The following is an 18,402-nucleotide window of genomic DNA, read 5'->3' as shown; positions in this document are numbered from 1 at the left end:
GTCATAACAATCCTCCATTGGTCGTTTTCCCAGTGTTGTGTGTTTATGTGACCTGGACCGGGGATTAAATCAGCTGAGTGACCTTATGACTCTCCAGCTGTGCTTTTGGCTGCAGGAGCAGAAAGGAGGAGGGGGACACGATGAAGTTTCCCAAGGGGCTCTGGTGGATGGGTGTCAGGGGGTACATCAGGGGTTGAATCTGTTTTCCTAGTTCTGTTTCCCCAAAAGATTCCCCACTGCGTTTCTTCTTTCCAGAGGAGAAAATCCAGACTGTCAGGGACACAGACCTACTGTGACAGTTGCACCAGATATTTAGAGGCCTCAAATGTAAGAACAGTATCAGTTTTGTAGTTTCTGTATGTTTCTTCATTTATTAAAAAGGTTATGCTGGAACACTTTAAACAATACAATTCAATCTCATAGTAAATAATCTAAAATATTAGCTGTTAAAACATAGCTTTACTTTTTTATCTACTTGTATATTTTTATTTTAAAGACTACAGCTATTACAGTAATAACAATAATGAACCACACCTAATACACCTCTGAAGTCCCTATGATGCAAGGTGACAGTAATATCACTTGTCTGACTGAAAATAAAGGGGAAGTCCAATTTACTCACTGAGCTGTAACAGTGAAGTCATCAAAATGCTTAGATGTTAAACTGGTTCCTGAAATGTTGGGAAAACCCTTCCTGACCTGCCTCTGAAGCTGATCTCAAACTGGTTATAAGTGGTTTAGATTGGTGACAGACTTTTACTTCTCTTTTTATTTGCAACACACAAAGGTTGGTTTGGGTAAAAACAAAGAGGAGGAAAAAGTCCTGATAATGTAAGAAGGCATTTCTTTGTCATATCAGCAGGAATAGTTCCCTACTACATTATAGGAAAAGCTTCCTTTTCATGTAAAGGAATCACTGAGGAAGAAGTTCACATCTCATAAAAGAGCACACGTGTCATGTTTGACATGTGTGTAAACATTTTAGATTATGTTACATGAATAACATTTCCTGTTATGTTATAGGACAAGATTTTCCCTCAGGTGAAAATTATTATCTACAAAGTTGAGAAAAACCTATTGATCCTGTTAAAGGTGCTATGTGTAAGTTTTTACCATCGCTACATAACCATAGCTCTCTAGTGGTGGGAAGCATTAAGTCTTCCTTTGATCCTATTTCTATCACATTTCCCTTAGTGAACTTAGAATGCCTGTTATCCCTGCATAACCCCAGTCTGTCGTAATACCCCTTTGTGATAGTGAGTCACTGTAGCGTACAGTCTGCTCTCCAACAATGCAATGATGACTAAAGCTCTTGGTAGGAAAACAGCCGCTAATGCTTACATTGGCTATGCAGCAATAGCAAAAACTTACATATAGCATCTGTAAAATGAATTTAAAACATACTTCATATCCAGTGCCATATATTCAGAAAACAACAAACACGTATTCATAAAACCGTGTTCATATACTGTTTGTGACCACATGGATGGTGTCGTCAGGCACAACAGTGAGTATGGTCCACTCACATGTTAAAGTCATGCAAGTCACAGACGATGACAAGTTATGATTGGTTGGTGTTCACGTTGTAGACTGCTGTGTCCCTTGGCCCGGTAAAGGCAGGAATTTATGACTCTGTGATTGTCTAATCTGACAGTGCCCATCTGTAAAGGAAAAGAGATTCTGTATTGCAGTTCTGGCATAGGATGTTTGTTCCCCCACTTCTAAGGAAAAAATAATTCCACCGAACCAGTACAACAGATAAATAAGAGAAATGTTGCCTGACATACTAAAAAAACATACAACAACAGAAACTATTAGTCAGCTCAAGTTTGACTTGCTAGCTGAACTATTAACAAAACTATTTTGATTAAGCAAAAATGCTTCCTTGTTTCAGCTGAGATTTCTTACAAAGTTTGCTAATGCTATGCAAAAAGTCTGTAGGTAAGTCCTTTCCGAGGACTATGTAGGACAAATGTTAGTTTAAAATAGTCTTGTCTTTTTTATTTTAAAAACATTTGCAGCTATGTGAATAGTGTGGAACACAACAAGATGCCGTGACTCTGGGTTCAAAGTACGTCAGCAAAGAAGAATGCGTTTTTGACTGTTTGACTGGAAGCTGACAGACTGACCAACCGGTTTGAACAATGAAAACATCCAAAGATCACAGAGACATCAACATTCAGCCATGTAGGCCTCCCTCCCCTACACCCCCCCACCCCCCGTGACCGAATGATCTGCCTCATGTTTTTCTGAAAGACGATTCCCTATTCGCCAACACCTGGGCTGTAAAAGCAGGCACTTGGCCAAGAGGAGGAGGAAAACAAACCCGACAGGTTTCAGGTTTCCTTTCAATGAAAAACAAACAGGGAGAGAGTTGAGAAGGAGGAACAGAGGAATAGATGGATAGACACAGGGGGGAAGAGAGAGAGAGACGTGCAGATGAGGGGGTGTTTGGCCCCAGAATGGCCTGTTTTGCTGTCCTTCGACACGGGACCAGCAGGACTTCCTCTGAAGTAGCAGTTTGCTGCGAGCCTGTGGGTGGGTTGGGCTGGGGGTTGGGAAGAAGGTGGTGGTAGAGGCCCAATGGGTTGTGGTCGTGAAGGAGGAGGGAGGTTGTCCTCTGTTTAACCCTGTTTATCGGTAGCAAACAGGCCATAATTCCACAAAGTCACATCCCCTCGCCAAAAGTCTTAGAGTGTGTTATTCGAGGAAACCAGCACCTCAGCACGTGCCAAAAGAAAAAACACAGGAGGCAACAACAAATAATGGTGCTAAAAAACTTTAACAAAAATAACAACTTGCCAAAAATGGGTAAAAAATATTGTAGAGCTTAGAGTCATTAAAGACATCATCTTCATCTCTTATCCTGTCTTGGTGCATCGTCACAACTTTTTATCCATCATGTGCCTCTTGTTCTTTCCCCTATGTCTCTTTCCGACTGCTTCGACACAAACTTTCTTTTGAACATCTATAAAATGCATCGTGTATTGAAATGTCCATCAGCCAAACAAACATTTAAAACCATGAGATAAAAATATGCAATCTGTGAAGTTGTTGCAATGGCTCCGCAAAAACAACCATGCTCGCCTGTACAAACCTCAGACATTGTATCCTCTCCAGGGGAATGAGCTGAACAAAAACACCACACTCCTCCAATCGTGACATCACGGCCAGTTGTTGTTACCCTCTCAACACTGAGGCTCCATGTGGATAAAGGGAAAAGAGATCAAGAAACAGCAGCAGTATTAGTGGGTATGATAGCAGATATTCTAAAACACACATAAATAACAGAGAGTCTACACTACAGCCATGTTAACAGCTGTAATTTGGCATAGGAATAATCATGCTAACATGATTGCAATGGGCAATGGTAACATACTGACATTTAACAGTCATAATATTTGTCATGTTCACCATCTTAGTTTAGCATTAACATGCTAACATTTGCTATTTAGCTCTAAACAAATGCTGATGGAATTACAGTGATAATAGTGGTATAAAAAGTTAAGGGAACTTATTACAATTCATTATTAAGGGGGCATGAATGTCTGTACTAAATATGGTTGTAATCTATCTGGTATTTCTTAATCAAACCACAAACATTAACACCATTGTGGTGTTAGAGTAAAAGTCAGGGGAACAATGAATGTCCAAGTGTCTGAGCCAAATTTGTGCCAATGTATCTGGTAGATGTTGAGTGAAAACTGTGATCTGTCGAATGGTACTTCATAAACTGTCAGGAAATCACCAAAACCAGTACGGTTCATCCTGTGAGGATCATGAATGTATTTCAAAATGTCATGGCAGTTGGTCTAGTAGTTGTAATATTTCAGTCTGGACCAAAGTGGTGGACCAAGCGTCTGACAGGCCAGAACTGTAGGTTTACTGGATAACCAGCATCAGCTTTTAGCACTCTGCTAACATTGTTAACAGCTTAGCAGCCGAGGCTTGACAGAAACCCATTATCTGCATTTACTGTGTTGAAGAGCTGCCTTTCAACCAGGCTTGTGTTTACAGTGACAACAAATCTGTATTTCTTACATCAGTGATAAGGATCAAAGGTGATGCTGGCACCACTGAAGACTAATGAGGAGCAGTTTAAAGCCATTTTACAGCTGCTTGTTTACAGCAGTAGCCCTCAACCATGGAGAGATACTGTAGGTTTTCGTGCAGTGGCAATAAAAGTACAAAATATTCATCAGACAAGCACATTCCTTCTATAACTACTCAGGGTCTCTCAGTGCAATGTTAAGAGTCAAATGAAATCCTGCTATGAAATCAACAGATGGGCTATTTATTCTTCATCCATCTTTCTCTTTTGATCATTTTTGTCTGTGGACACACTCATATCTTTCAGAATTTACTGATGCTGCCTGTAACTGCTCTTAAAAACGTCATTTTAGTTTTGCCCTTTGGAGCACCTGAAATAAAAATGAAAATAAAGATTAGTCTAGATTAGACCACAAACTGGGGTGTAGGTGCTGCAGTGTGAGCCTACACTAAAAACAGTCCCAATTTGTGTTTACACTCACACTAGTAATGCCAGCTTGACAATACCAACTCTTATCTCAGTCACTGTAAGGATGATAACATCTGAACATGTCCCGTCTGGCACAATGACACTTAGTGGTTTAAAGCGAGACTTGGAGAAGATTTATGAGTTTGTTTCTATTAGGGCAGGATCAGTCAGTCAGTTTCAGCCACACAAAGTCTGTCTGCAGTGTCTTCAGTTCAGGATGCTTTGCATTACACAAATGTCTTTATTACAAAGCCCAGAACTACATGAACCTGCTGACCAAAGATTTACCTTATCCCTGTATTATCAGCTTTCAGATCAGTAAATACTTTTAGTTTCACTTTTCACTAGCAAGAGCAGCAGTAATTTAGGACCAAATAAAGCAGACTAACAAGGGGATTTTCAGTGCAGGCATCACATAAACTTAGCACTGAAGGTTGCTGATACATGACTATCAAAAGTTTTTATTTTTATTCAAAAAATATCAGAAACAAAAGTGTCCCCTCATGAACCTCTATGACAGCGCCACTAACCTGAATCATTCTAGTCTTATTGTGCATTTGGGATAATTCAACCAGTTTTTTTCCATTTAAATAGGAAAAGTTATAGATGAACACTCTCAAGCGTCTTGTGTTGTATTCTTGTTTCTCTTTAAATGATGCATGATCCCAGCTTTCTGCTTCTTTCCCCTCCCACAATACTGCTAAATATAAGCAGACGTAACAGACATAACATGTCACATATGTTCCATACTGAAGATTCGGAGGACGGCTCCACTATGCAGAAAATCATCTGGGATCCATTTTGAGCTTGTGTTTTTCCCTGAGAAGTGCCCACTAAATCTTAGGAGTTGGTACAAGGAGTATGACAGCTGAGTCAGTGGCCTCCTCTGTCTGTACTTGCTAATGTTTGATGAATGGATGTTTGAGCAGAGCCTCACTTTTGGTTTCACATCTGGACTGAGGTGCTGTAAATGTCAGGTAAACATACCAACAAGTGGAAAGACATTTAAGATGTCTGTGTTGTTAAAAGCAGCTAATGCAAAGATTGTCAGGGGTCAGAAGTTACAGAGAACAGATGGAATGAATAAGATTTCAGAGAATTACACCCTCTTCCTGAAACTGATCGAAGGTCGAAGAAGAGTCATGTCTTTCATGACCTGACAAATGTAAGTCTAATGACCTATTCACTCTCTTTTACCTCTGTTTTGGTCTCCACCAACTCCTGAGGGAAATAGCTGGCTCTTTAACTGCTAAATGTTCCACCAGTAGTCAGTCGGCTGTTTAATGTAGGACGGAGCTTAAAAAATTGCCTGCTGCAGGTGGAAATGAGGCTGGTGAGAGTGTCAAGACTGAATCTAAAAGCTGAAAACAGTGCTCATGGGGAAATACTTTCCTGTGTGTTCATCTACGTGCGACCCCTTTAAGATGACAGAGTCATTTAATTAATTCTTCATGTAACAAGATTGAGAGTCTACAGCCATGCTGACAGCTCTGTGAGGCTCTACTTGTTTAGATATTTCAGTATGGACTGACAGACTAACACTGCCAACCCTGTAGCTGTTAACATGGCTAACACATTAAGTATAGCCTTTAAGATGAGATCTTGAGGAATTCTTAATAAGCTAGGGAGAGTCACTGGTGTTTCTCACAATGAATGGTACGTGATTAATTTTCTGTGGCCGTGTGCTTTGTCAGAAAGTTTTAGAAATTCAAATCCCTCACTGCAAATATCTCTGTGATGCTGGGTAATAGGCGTGCTGTATGAAAATGAAATGAAAGACAGCCATTGATAAGATATACATCTAAATTCTGCCTGTCATCACATTTCAGTTGACTTGGTAAAGTTGGCAAAGCATGAGTTTACTTCCTCTTGCAGAAAGAAGCTGTGGTTAGAGAAGAGAACAAAATGTACAGCTAACAAGGCTTTTATCCTCCTTAACTCACATGTTTAAACCACCGATGAAAGTCAGAGTCAGGTCACAGCACACACGTTCTCTCCTCACCCAGAGGCTAAAAATAGAGTGTGCGGTTTGAAAACAATAAAAAGACACAGGACAAATTTGACTTTAGGGCACAGGGACTATTTACTGTAAATTCTCTGCTCTCTCTTTATCTTGTTCTGTTTCTCTTTGCTCCACGGGCTATTTAAATTTCACACACCAGTCAACCTTACAGCTGAGTTTATAACCTGCCACAGGATGGAAAGCACCTGAGATAATGCACATAAAAACCAAGGTCAGTGAAAATGGCTTAATGGAGTCTAAGGCCTATGCAGTAATACTGTTATATAAGTAACTTTAAGCTAACGTCAAAGAGGTGCAAAGGTCAGCCCGCAGAGACCATACAAGATCTCTTATTTCTGTAATGATAAACTGCAGTCCAAATTTTAGATAACGTACACATATATAGATCACAGATCTTCATATCTTTGATTCAAAACTCAAATGAAATAAACGACAACAAGAGAGTCAAAGTAATGTTATACCTGAAATCCTATGTTTGGGCCATGCTTCTTTCCAGATGTGGTGCTTTGTTTGTTTCTTTGGATCCCATTCACTCTTTCATTAAAGCAGCTATTCTGCTGTCTTACTGGTAGACTCAATCAAAGCACTGATTAGGAAGCTGGAGCATTGTGTTGACATACCTGTGGCCATCTAAGTGTAGTTGATTTTGTGTTTCTATTGATCAAGAGATCCAGGTTTGAGTTAAATGTTAATAAAGTCAGTACGTCCTTTGTCGTGCTTCAAGTCACTTTTGACTTTTTTAATATTTAACCAAGATAATGATTGTTCTCTAATCTTGTATGTCCTGTTAGTTACTATGTGCAGATACTGTAAAGAGAACAACTGTGAACAAGGTTAGTAATAATAGTGACGTTAATATCAGTGAATATTTTGCTGATATACTGTATTCAACAACATTTTACAAATTGGTGTATATATTCATTAAAACATTTTATAAAGCATGTACAGTTTTATATAATCATTCAAACTGCATTAGGTTTATTGTTACCAATGAGTAAATTAGATATTAGCATTTAAATATGCAACATTAGGACCCTGAGGTCAGGAAAGCTTCAGACTTAAAAGACTCCGAAGAAAATTCTCCGGAAAGAAGCTCTAATTTAGTGTGCTGTCTTTTTTTTCCAGCAACTGGACTGAACAGAGCCTGGATTCAAACCTCTATCATCCATTTATCCAAAGAGGAACTTAAACAATGTGTCTCTGTGCAGATTTTCTGCTGTTCACACAGACCTGAATCACATGACAGGAAGAGGACAGGGAATACTGGGAAACTTTCAGCTAAAGTGTGAGTAAAGCCTCAGTTAAACACCTTGTGTCAGCATTTTCTGCAGAACTTCACAGTGACACAGTAAACTTGGCCAGACTGACATTTACACAGGGGCTCTTGCAAGCCAGTGCACAGCTCCACATGCACATGTAAACACGCAGTCATGAGTCAGGGATGCAACCAGTAACCCCCCCTCCCCACCACCACCACCACCTCCATATATATATATATACCACCACTATCCATATATATATATATATATATATATATATATATATGGAGGTTCCTAAATTAATATATTTTCAGTTTTTCAGTTTTTCAGTTTACAGTTTCAATTGATTCTCCCTTAATGTGAAGATTCAGAGCAAATATTTCAAGGCTGTTGCATTATGTTTTATACCCCAGACGGCACAATGAGTTCAAATGACATGAACAAGGAAATAAAATCTAAACCAAAGAACAAATTTTAACCAAAAAGCATTAGTGCTGTTGGCACTAAAATTCAGGCTCAAAGCCACTAAGAAATGAGAGTCCTGCTTGTTGTCTAAGTAGTTTATATTTGAACCTGTTTGAAATTTCCTGTTTTGAACCTGCTTCTCTGGGCTATAGGTCATAGCTGCCGTAAATAAGTTTTCTGTGAGAAAGGACACAGTAAGGAGACACAGGGGAGGAACAGTAGCGTCATTTGGGAATAAAACTAGAGTGTAGAATCCAGACACAACATCACACTTGAGACCAATACATTTGTTTACACTTGTGTTGTTTATTTCTTAAGGTGCTGAGGCACATATGTAAAAACAGAACCAGTTTTCTTATATATGAAAAAGCTGAGTTGAGAAATGTGAGTTAATCTGCATAATTACACATTATTTGAATTTTTAAAAAAATAGTCACTGTATCCTTAAAATCAAAACTCTTTTTTACAGTTCAGTTCATTCCCACTTTTTGTTTTAGACCACACTGAGACCTCCCAAATCTGTCTAAAATTAGCACAATGTATAAAAGTCCATGTAAAGTACTCTGTGTATTAGGATCATGTGGAGGAAAACATGACCAGAGGAAGCAGTTGACGTAATAGTAGACATGGTAATTTAAGAGAGCTCTAACTGCCTTCATCATCTACCATAATCACCAGAATTTGAACTTTACTGTAACCAAGTTACATGTTTTATTTACAGTTTCTGTTTCCGTTACATAATTCTTTAATACTGGAGGTTTTCACTCATTTCAGAGATTTATGAAAGTGAATTACTTTCAAACATCCAGATAAATTATGGAACAAGTGTCTCTTTGGTCATAAATAAACAGATTTCAGAGGAGGAACTGTAGGGCTTTTTTAATAATTAACTTCATGTTATCTGCAATTAATTGATAGGAGTGACTGAGAGTGCATGACACTGACTTCTTTGACTCACAAAATCATTCACCTCACTGACCCAATGCTGTGTATTTGTCATCCCTCCAGCAACTGCAGTATTACTGTTTTTGAGCAAGGCAGATCCTGGTTGCACAAAGCTACAGGAAGGCGTTTAAATGTTTGTTTTGCTGCTTCAAAACATGAACTACTGCTCCACATTCACATTAGTGGTGTAATCATATCATGGCAAATCATTTAAATTGTATATATTTAAACATAACTGTATTACTGCATTTGCAGTAACTGTTGCCTTCACACTGAATCACTATGGGAAAAGAAGAAATGCAATGGCAAATCTCATTCTCTTGCTCCCATTGCTCTCCTTTTCTCAAATCAATTTGACCTTAGCCTATGTTTGCCTCTTAAATCTAAATCTTATTGACAGTGACAACAGCTCTGTTTACATGGGGGCTCTTCCCTCGATTAATCTCTGTTTACTTACCCATAAAGCCTGACGTCAGAACCCAGGATAGCCCTTCCTCCCATGGGATGACCATAAGAGGATGATCTGTGAGAAGTGAACATGATAAAAAATAAAAATAAAAACCCACATAGTTTCTGTGTTCACTTTGTTGGATGTGTTATCACTGGCGTGATGACAAAACAAAAAAAGGCACAAATTGACAAATTGCACCTCTATAGACTGTCTGATTGACTGACCGATTATGTAACAACATGATAATCTAATCATTTCCAGCCTCCACTGTTCTGAACACAAATTTCAAAATAAATAATGCTGTATGTAACATACATAATGTGGACACCATTTAGTTCCAGATTAACTTTATTTAACATTGTGGGTGACAAAAATAGATGTGTAAAGGTCAGGAGCTGACCTCCTAATAGTAAATCAAACTGTGGAAAAACAAGACTGTGGTTCATTGATCCATCCACAGACCAAAAAAAACTTTCTTTCCATAAACTACACAGGCATCAAGGTCCTTGACAACCATTGAACAGAGCATGGATAATCTGGAATCTTAAATCAGACATGGGTTTGTTTTTTTAACCTTTTGTTTCTCCAAGCAAAGTCAACTGCAGCAACACACACGACAGACGGTGGTGAAAGGTATCTGAATACAGTTTTGATGTAAATGAGTATATTTCCCTTTTTGCACCATATAGAGCCAGCTGAAACTGGGAGATCGTGTTTACTAATGTCAGTATAGCTCTAAATTTTCCATGGTGCAGCATCAGAGGGTATACTTGCTATCATTTTTAAAGGGTTCAGATGTCGGTTTTGACATATGATCTTTAAACGGAAAATAACTCGCTTTTCCAGACTAGGATGTTGTTATTTTTGTCTTGGTGAATGGGATATTACATATTACACATTTATTCAATAATAATAACAGCTAAATGATTTCAGTAGGAATTCAGGCTGATTATTCCATGTCTTTTTTTTTTTTGTCATGAGCATATGCAAATGAGCATCTTTTAGAGATTTTGTAATTTGCTTATATAACCCGCAGTGAACCAGACCTCTTTGGTTATTTGAAATCATTCACCTTACTGACCTACTAGCATATGACAACAGTGCCACAATAACTCCTATGTCTTTTAAATGCAAACATTTGAGAAAGTAAACAATAAACAATAGTAATTCTGTTTCGTTCTATTTGCACACTTTGAAGGGATTCTGATGTTTGTCTGTGTTACTCTGCTTTTCATCAGCTCTTGTTGACTGCAGACAGGGTAGCTTAACATCGACCCGTTGTGTCTCAACCAACCAGAGCCCATCGTCTTACCCTGCAGGGAGTTACACCTCCCCTCAGCAGATCAGATCAGTCCAAACAAGGAGCCTCTCTCATGGCGGTGTAACAACTAGTTCTAGACAGGCCGAATCAAATTACATTCACAATAACATTTACATTTTAGGCGTTTGGCTGACACCCTTATCCTGAGCCACTGGCAGCGTGCAGGAGTACAGTTAACTTTGGTTCCTTCAGCAAATCAGAGCTACAGAAAACTAGAAGTAGGGAGGTCAAGGGTCAGAGAGAGAGAGAGAGAGAGAGAGTGACCTGGCAAAACTGATGTGACAAAGAAGTTCAGTAAAGAAATGTAAAACCAGAGCAGGGAGAAAAGATAGAATGTTTTTTTTATGTATGGTAATTTCGATCACATTCTTTCTTCCTTCAAGAAAAGACAATTAATAGTTAACTGAAACAAAGCAGTGTAATTTGTACTGTACTTTTCATACGTAGGGCATTAGCTTCTGTCAGTGTGAAACCAGCATCACCACTGAGGTTTACATGGACCACTGACATCTGTTAACCTTTACTATGCTGTTGCTTCACAAACTTTTAGTCCAAGTTCAAGCAGGAAGACAGTTGCTGTCTGTATTTGTCACCAGCCTGGGGCTTCATTTCTTTGTCATTTCCCAGTGATGTTACTGGGATTTTTTTTCTTAGGAACTAGAGAAATGAAACAACCGTCTGCTTCGACGTCAGTGACGAGTAATTGTCTGAACACATGAGCAGCTGTTTTACTTCCCCAATTAGAGAAGAACCACAGACTTTAGCTTATCTTTATTTTCAGTTTCATTTTCTGAGATTGTTCTATTTCAGTTCTATTTCAGTTTTAATTTTCCCAGGCATCTCAGTTTTTAGTCCCCAGATCACCTTTGCACATACTCTGCTTATAGGTCCATCCACATCACATTTCTTAGGGTAAGGGGAGAGAAATACGCACATACTCTACAACACTGTGTATCACATGAAGATACACAGAAACCTTGCACACAGACTGCATTTGTCATATTTTCCTTGTGGGATTTTAAAGTAAGAAATAAGACACTCACTGTTCTTGTCAGTAATGATGATAATGGGGGATCTCTTCCTTCGAGTAGCAACACAAGTGCCAAGTAGGGGGAAGATTTTGACACGCTGATACAGGTACCTGTTGAATACATCACTTTGTTGATGTCAGCAGCCCAGTTTTGAACGCTGCCAACAATGCTTAAAGCCCAGATTCAATCCAACCAGCAGAAAACAGAGCCCCACTAGTAGCCAGATCTTAGTTAATAATCTTCATCCTTAAGACTGAGTTGACACATCCAGTCCATGGTGTGTAAAAAAACAAATCTCTCCCCTCCCAGCAGAGAGAGGCCAGTGTAAATTTGATTAAATACTTTGTTGAGTGTTTCAGCTGCTGTTAAGTATCAGCAGATTTGACACTTTACTCTGATGGGACTGTTGCAACAGTTAGAGATACTGTCCCTCCAATGTTTCTCTATGAACCTCCCTGTTAAAGTGTCTTAGAGCAGAGATCTTCGCCCAGTGAAATTAAAGATAAAAACTGCATAATGTAAAGTGACTGCAAAACCTGTGGTGGCATGGAAATAAGCATCTCTACTTCTGCAGGCGGAGAAAAAACTGCAAACAAGTCACTTCTGTTGGAGGCCTGAGTTTATCCTCCTCCTCTTCCTCCTCTTCCTCCTCCTATACATTTCAGCATTATCCAGGATATCTGACACCTTGTTCTGCCACATCCCCTTTTTCTACGCTCTGAGTATTTACATCTGACGTGTTGTTTTGCATTCCTGGGACATAGTGTTCTTTTGGGCCTGGAAAAGAAGACGATTGGGCAATACGTTCAAGTCAAAACTTACTTGTCTCATCAGCTTACTGCTGCTATTGTTTTGCTGCTCTGCAGCTCTCAGAGAGCTACAGTACGTGCTAATCTTGCACTCATTCCAAGAAAAATACATTCCTGAGCGCTGCTTTCATGTTTGTCACATTATGGAGGAGGTTTCTCCCTGTTGGCAGGCAGCCAGCTCTCCCAACCAAACAACCTGGCCACGTGCACCGTCGCATGGGAGGGGAAATAGCTTGCATATGCTTTCTACGCATATAGCACAGAGGGAACACATTTGTACTACATTACTGCGTGTTTGAACTGGTAGCCACAGCCTGAGCTTTCTGAAACTTCACATGGTTCATGTGCCAGGCAAGAAACCAGACAATGCAAACAAAAGTTTGAATTTACTTGAAATTTTAGTTTATATTCCAAATTGGAATTTATGTTGCTGTCTAGTGTCTGCACAGTGCAAATTTGGTTATTTCGATTTTTTCAGTTAAACTGAAACTGAACTGATCAGAGATCAGATAGATATCTAATTTGATGAATTATATTAAGTATGTTCTGTCTGTAAATTAAACCTAAGGGTACAGGCCTGAATCTCGGTTTAGTTCTGCACACCAGGACTGAAAGAAAATTTATAAATGTTGCCCTTCATAGCAGGAGTAACAGTGCTGCAGTAATTTTATTGTCAAAAACAGTGTAGACAGTCCAAAATAAAGTGTGTGGTAAGTTTGCCGAAGGCTGGTAAGCTAAGAAATGATACCTGCCCCAGATATCATTGTTTGGTGCTTTGCAGCTGTTTATTACTGAGATTTTAGACCCAGACGTCACTTTTTTTGTTTTATATCTGATAATTGAGTTGAGCTGTGACTTGTGGTGATGGCACCTCAAGATACTGAAGATTGATTTATTTGTTAAAATCCATCACGTCATTCATTTTGGGCCCTGTGTGGAGCCTCCTTTGTACTGAGGAGGGTTCACAAACAAAGAGCATCGCAGAGCCCTGAAACAAAGAGAGACAGATCATAAGCAACACAATGCAACAAATAGATTTTGTGGAACCCTGAATTAAAAGTGGGGGAGGAGCAGACGTAAACAAAGCTGTTCTTTTTGCATTTTGCTGGGGATGTTGTATGTTCCTACTCTGTATTTTTCCCCTTCCAGAATATTGTGGGCAACAGTTTTGTGTGCAGCTCGCTGCTGTCTGCTCTGTGACCCCTCTGAAGTTACACTGATTTCCATGAAGTCTTGGAAAGGGAGGGGAGCTGCAAGCTGATCTGCCACCCCCCACTCCACCCCACCTCTCTTTTCAGAGTAAACAAGGCGCTGACGTCTTGACGTCACGTCGCCTACGTTCAAGCAGGACAGAGGGACATATGTGGGCGTCATATGGCCAAACGAGACACAGCTTCATTGGTCAGATCATTAGCTTGGTGCTGACATCAAAGGAATTCATGACACATTTCCTGAAATGTTTTTGACAAAATAGTTGTTCTAAGTTTGTCAGGATTATATTTTTTAACAGGACAAACACACAGCCACACCTCAGACTTTACCGTCTATTAATATAAAGGATATACAGTATCTTTAAAGAATAAGTAACTAACCACTTTGTGATGAGACAATGATATTGTAAAGGTCTGGTTAAGGTAAAGGCTCAAAAGCAACTTGGTTAGGTTTAGGAAAAGATTGTGGTTTGGGCTGAAATGAGTACTTTGTTAAGGTTAGAGGACCTTTGTAGTGGTGACAACAATAAACATGGTTAATGTTATAGAAGTATCATGGTCATGGTTAAAGAAATAACATTGGCTGTTGGTTTGTTGTTGGCAGTGAAGTAGTCTCCAGTGCTTATGCTTATGTACATATTTACTATTGCTGCAATGCTAATGTTAGCATTAACACCTGTTTACTTACCCAGTTATTTTAATGTATTCCTCCTTAAAATATGGCAACAAATATTTGGAAACACAATGTGATAAGTGATCTGTCGGCTATCATCATTCTCGTTCTTCTTCACAGTGTGTTGTATATTACTGACACATATGAGCAAAAAACTACAAGTCACACAAAGACAGTACAAAGACTGAGGTAAAATCTTTGCCCCTAAAGACAAAACATATATGGCCATGGACAAATCTGCACATTCAAAACCCAGAGAAACTGCATTCTCCTCTAACACTGAGCACAATAAAGCCTTATGATGTCTTTCAAAACAACCCGATAATATGTCCTCTGATTCAGACGGCTCGGCACTGGAGGAAAAGCAGCTCTGTCTTGTTTTGGTTTGTCTGCCACTGTTCCCTCCGGTCTTGTTGTGATCTGTTTGGAATGTAGGCTGATACTGATTTTAAACATAAGATGAGAAAATCAGGACAACTGACATCCACCCGGCAACCTTGACAAGTCTTTTCTGCTCAGACGTGTCTTGATTGAGAATGTTTTGTATTTAGTTTTATCTAGAGAAGAAACAGTTAAACAGTGATGCCAAATGTGTCTTGATAAGACTGGCTGATGCTACTTTAAGACTTTACAGATATGAAGCATTACACAGTCAGACTGCACAGTTACAAGGGGGACTGAAAGAGGAAGTTGATTATCAAGAGTGCTGGGTCTGCTGACTGTTGCCAACCACAGTCTCTCAAAGCAAAGTATTACTGTGTAACTAGAAGTGCATTACAGACATGGTAAAAACAGCTAATAATAGATACCGGAGTATCCAGGGTCAAAAAACGGTCACAAGAACGCAGAAAAGGAAAAAATAAACTGGTGTGTTCAATGAAACAAAATATCTTAACTTTCTCTTCACCTGACCCCATACACAGTAGAGTACTGCTAATGTCACTGAATATAAGATAGAATACTGCACTAAAACTAGGGGAAATACAACAATACTGTTGTTGACATAATGGTAAGGCATCAAATTATCACTACAGTAATAATTTTATGTCCATTTGACATTTTTGCATATTGGGAAAATTGCATAACCCACCTTTTGTAGTTCTTTTTTCTATTTTTTTAAATTTAAATTATTCTTATTCTAATTCTAATTCTTTTTAATCACAACAAAGCATTAATTGTTCCATCTTCCCATGAACATAAAAATCAAGGACTATTGAAACTCACAGTTGGCGTGAAGCACATGACATTGTTTGAATGATGTCTCATGGGAGAACAGTCACTGGATTTTCCTCAGAAAGCACTGTTAGAAAGACCACGATGAGGACAGAACAGATTAATCTTGTAATAATATTTGTACTGTTGTACAAGCTATACTTTATTTTCGTCAAAACTTTCATGACTTTGTCTTTGTTTAAGTTAAATTCTGTTCTAATGAGCTTCTAATCTCTGTGATTCATAGTGCAGTCATAGTGTTACAAAATTAATACGCACATTATGCAACTTTGGGTATAAATCAACACTCATTTTTTCCTTCAAATGGTACAAGAGACACTGACTAGACCAGTTTCTCTGTTCTTGGTCATAATTTTCAAGAGGTAATTGTGCTTATTTGGCATTTATTGGTAAAGACAGTTTAGTCTGACTAAGGCAACATTGATCTTATCCAAACACTATAGATAGAAAAGATGCAACATTAACAAGATTAGTCAGCACATACCCAGACTAGATCCTTAATAGTGATGATTGAAGACGATAGCAGCACTTGCTCATGGTTCAGGAAGACTATGACAGTTCACACTGAAGATGCGTCCAAGATGTTAAAAGGAAGTCTTTTTCTGCAGAGTATGCAGCCTTGCATACTTGACTCCTTACAAACAGGAACATAGTTTGACGTCTTTGGCATTAACCACACAAGATCTAATATGCAGAAACTTCTTCATTTTGTGAGAACCCCATCAGCTGCTTTTGTGTGTGTGTGTGTGTGTGTGTGTGTGTGTGTGTGTGTGTGTGTGTGTGTGCGCGCGCGCGCGCGCTCGCGTGTGTGTGCGTCACCATGGAGCAGTATCAGCAAATATGTGTTTAAGAAATTTGAAAATCTCTGACTTGTTGGAGCTGTTAGTCTTGTATTGCTGTGTCTCATGTTGTCTGAAATTCAATATGCTGTCATTAAGTCTTTAGCTCCCTCAGCTATGTGCTCTACAGTTAATTAAAGTGAATACAGTTGTGATCATCCCACGTAGGTGAGGTGAGTTAATATGTGCAAAAGGATTGGTTGGTGATGCTGTCTTGTGTCCTGTGTGATTTGCTACTGCTTGTTTAGGGTGGGGTGAAAAATGACCATGATGCCCTGGGCGTTTCTGTTTGTGTGTGTGTGTGTGGTGTGTGTGTGGTGTGTGTGTGTGGTGTGGGTGGGTGGGTGGTGGTGGTGGTGTGATCAGCCAAGGTGATCAGCAGTGTGTCAACAATGTCCGGACAAGAACTCTGGCAGGTCATAATGACTCACACACAGGCAAGCCCACATATAAAAACTGGAATGTGCAGCTACTAAAGTAAAGTCAGGATTATTTATGTAGACAAAATGGAGAATGACGGAGGAGGAATACCTCTTTCAGAATGGACATATGCACAACAGATGCTCCATACACAGCTACTGTGTACTGAGTGCATATCCCAGCCACTATAGAGTATTTACTACATTGACAACTGCCTGTTTACAAGACAGGATCCCTGTAAACAGGCTCAATGTTGAAAGTATCATCCTGACACAACCAGTTTATCCTTCCCCCAGGAAACTAACTTTAAACTACATCTGCCTTGTGAGGACACAGTTTTGCAGCTCTGAGTTTACAGCTTTGTGGCCACAGTTAGGGGAAGGTCCTTTCCTGTTTCGACGTGACAATGCCCTCTTGCACAAAACCATGGCTGCAACGAAATGTTTTTCTGGGGGGTTTGGTGTAGAAGAACTTGACTGGCCTTCCACAGAGCCCTGATTTTAAACCCATCAAACACCTTTCAGATGAACTGGAACAGCGACTGTGGGCCAGATGTTATCACACAACGTCAGAGCCTAATCTCACTAATACTCAGCCAGGTTACAAGTATGAAGGTGTCCACATACATTTGACCATATAATGTATTTTCCAAGCAAGCAACACCTCAACAATCCTGTTCTCATAGTGAAGGTTGGTGTATGGTGACGAACATGTCTCTAAGAGCTGTACTGAACCTGTGAAAGAACTTTTTGCTAGAATCACCAGGGCATCCAACTTTTACTTAACTAGTCTTGTCTCCTCAAGCAAGTTGTTCTCAGATGTTTATGTGACACACTGGATATACAGATACACACTCACAATCACTTGTTTGTTTATAATTTATGCCATGCAACCACTTTGCAATTCATCGTTCCTCACACATGAAATTAGTGATCGGGGATTCACTGCCACTGCACAAGTTACAGTTTGTGCAAATCGTTTTTGAAAAGGAAAAACGTTGTCTCCGTTTGGGTCATGCAATTACATTAACTTAATTTTGCACTGAACAAAGAGTTAGGAGGAAATGATGACTGTTGGTCAAAGACAGTTTTTGTCAAGTCGTGGTTTGTCTGCATGCTTGTGAGGGGGAGAGAAACAAACAGGATGTGCAGATTTCTCGGAAAAGAACACTGAGCGAATTATCCTTGAAACTTTCCTAGATTT

General features: G+C 39.3%; 1 long non-coding RNA gene across 2 annotated transcripts; it reads right to left on the bottom strand.

The window, feature by feature from the left end:
• Window positions 1-742: 742 nt before the first annotated feature.
• LOC108896218 (uncharacterized) lies at window positions 743-16,708 on the bottom strand. 2 transcript variants are annotated; one of them, XR_001963081.2, is made up of 5 exons: window positions 16,425-16,708; window positions 15,932-16,007; window positions 9,669-9,734; window positions 3,098-3,200; window positions 743-2,968 (listed from the first exon to the last, which is right to left on the bottom strand). It is a non-coding gene; the product is annotated as an uncharacterized LOC108896218 (long non-coding RNA). The 2 variants fall into 2 exon arrangements; XR_007814862.1 differs by having other exon boundaries at window positions 743-1,661; window positions 16,425-16,705.
• Window positions 16,709-18,402: the final 1,694 nt, after the last annotated feature.

This window comes from Lates calcarifer, linkage group LG17 (assembly GCF_001640805.2).
Source record: "Lates calcarifer isolate ASB-BC8 linkage group LG17, TLL_Latcal_v3, whole genome shotgun sequence".
NCBI lineage: Eukaryota > Metazoa > Chordata > Actinopteri > Centropomidae > Lates > Lates calcarifer.
This window is presented reverse-complemented; position numbering and strand designations above follow the sequence as displayed.